Source organism: Triticum dicoccoides, unplaced genomic scaffold (assembly GCF_002162155.2).
Source record: "Triticum dicoccoides isolate Atlit2015 ecotype Zavitan unplaced genomic scaffold, WEW_v2.0 scaffold201804, whole genome shotgun sequence".
NCBI lineage: Eukaryota > Viridiplantae > Streptophyta > Magnoliopsida > Poales > Poaceae > Triticum > Triticum dicoccoides.
The window spans coordinates 1-1,840 of NW_021234616.1; the positions used below are offsets into that span (position 1 = coordinate 1).

General features: G+C 42.0%; 1 long non-coding RNA gene across 1 annotated transcript; it reads left to right on the forward strand.

The window, feature by feature from the left end:
* Positions 1-1,189: 1,189 nt before the first annotated feature.
* Positions 1,190-1,797, forward strand: LOC119345054. Its single transcript, XR_005166900.1, has 3 exons — positions 1,190-1,261; positions 1,368-1,531; positions 1,628-1,797. It is a non-coding gene; the product is annotated as an uncharacterized LOC119345054 (long non-coding RNA).
* The last annotated feature ends 43 nt before the right edge of the window (positions 1,798-1,840 follow it).

Here is a 1,840-nt window from a genome sequence, read left to right on the forward strand (position 1 = left end):
CCACGTCGACCGAATGCTCGGGTACACACTTGTACCATTTTTAAAAAAAACTCTATCACTTACAGATAACGAGTTTTCATAATATAGTTACACTATACTAAACTATTGAGAGCAACGCCCGCTATAGATGCGTTGCCATCTTGTATTTCGCCGAGCTGCAGATCGTGGCCGGCAATGCCGTGCGCGAGTTCAACACCACCGTCGACGGCGGACCCAGCCACCCATATAGACCCGAATACCTCGTTGGTGACGCCTTATACGATGTTAAACCCCACGAATGCTTGAGCCGGTACAACATCACCATGGTCACCACGGCCAACTCGACACTGCCGCCGACCATCAACGCCTTGGAGTATTTCTCCGTCATCTCTACAGCCAACGTTGGGACCGACCTTCAGGATGGTAAAATATCTACCGGACCTTATTTAGTTTCACATATATGAGATCAATCATCTATGACCTCTGTCCCAAAATTCTTGTCTTCGTGTTAGATACATCCCTATCTGGCTATCTAGACTAATCTAAGACAAGAACTTCGGGACGGAGGGAGTACATTTTTGCGACAATGACATACCTGCGTGACCTCTGATTACTCCACTTCTTTGTCTTGTGCGTTACTGTCGGCAAAAAAAAAAAGTTTCTGCCATCAACGCAATCAAGGTTAAGTATCAGATGAGAAGGAATTGGATGGGTGACCCATGCGCTCCGAAGACTTTTGTGTGGGATGGGTTGACCTGCAGCTATGTTATATCTGGGCGTCCAAGAATCACAAGCATGTAAGTTCAAATTTAACTTGCAGCCATGCACAAGAAATCTCTCCAAAATGAGGAAATGCACTCGTGTCGTCTGGACCATTGTGTGATCTTCCAGAAATATGTCATCGGGCGGTTTGAAAGGCGATATATCATCTTATTTCACTGATCTCAAAGACATCCAATCCTTGTAAGTAGGAAATTTATGTTCATTTCCACAATAATTCTGCTAGGGAATAGGTTCACATAATTGTATGCTTTGCCACCTTATTTCAGGGATCTTTCGTACAACAAACTGACAGGATCAATTCCTAATGTTCTTGCACAACTACCCTCTCTCGTGTTGTTGTTTGAATTATATATCGTCTTGGAAAACTAATATCTGTTTTGCTATCAATGTTTTGATACCAACTTTTTGGTCCATCCAGAGATTTGACAGGTAATCAACTTAATGGATCCATCCCCTTTGGGCTTCTAAAGAGAAGTCAAGATGGCACCCTAACTCTAAGGTTAATCCATCATATCGTACATATATCTGCACCGCCATTTAGTTCTCTGATCGTTGCTTTGATAATTTCCAGGTCAAAATTGCTAATGGTCTCTTCTTTTTGATAGATACAACAAAAACCCAAACCTTTGCATCGACAACAACTCTTGCCAACCAACAAAAAGGGAAAACAATTTTAAGATTGTTGTTTGTATTGTTGTTCCGATAGTTGCGGTTGTTGTGATTGGAGCACTTGTAGTACTTCTGATTCTCATAGTGAGAAAAAAGAAAGGTGAAACACATCAATAAAACTACATTAATAGTTCTGCATTACTGCACCAAAGCAAGCAACAATGGGTAATACTAGTTTGGTTCTTGAATTTTGAAGGATCTACAAAGAGCAGCAAACAACAAGACCGTCAACACCTGGACAACCACCGATTCACATACAAAGAACTAGAGACCATAACAGACAACTTCAAGACAGTGCTTGGCCTAGGAGGGTTTGGAACTGTTTATGATGGCTTCTTGCAGGATGGTACCCAAGTTGCAGTCAAGTTACGGTCTCAATCCTCCAGTCAAGATGTAAGAGAGTTCTTGA